Here is a 363-nt window from a genome sequence, read left to right as displayed (position 1 = left end):
GGTATTAAAAGGTTGGGGGGTTTTGGGTTTATGATTTCTTTTTCATTTAATTTTGTGTTTTCCATTTAATTCTTTTTCGTTTGCTGGTATTTTACGATACTACATGTTGTACACGTTATGCATATATATAAATAGAATTTCTAGTAGAACCGATCATAATATATATATATATATATATATATATATATATATATATATATATATATATATATATATATATATATATATATATATATATATATATCATCGAATGTCTCATAACCACCATTAATTAATTCACACATATATACACACATGGCATTAGCCTAATTGGTGCCTTCGGAGCACGATAACAATTGAAAGTGGTTCATGGGGGCGGTAGCG

Source organism: Triticum dicoccoides, chromosome 6A (assembly GCF_002162155.2).
Source record: "Triticum dicoccoides isolate Atlit2015 ecotype Zavitan chromosome 6A, WEW_v2.0, whole genome shotgun sequence".
NCBI lineage: Eukaryota > Viridiplantae > Streptophyta > Magnoliopsida > Poales > Poaceae > Triticum > Triticum dicoccoides.
The sequence above is the reverse complement of the archived record's forward strand: the minus strand, read 5'-3'. Positions refer to the sequence as shown.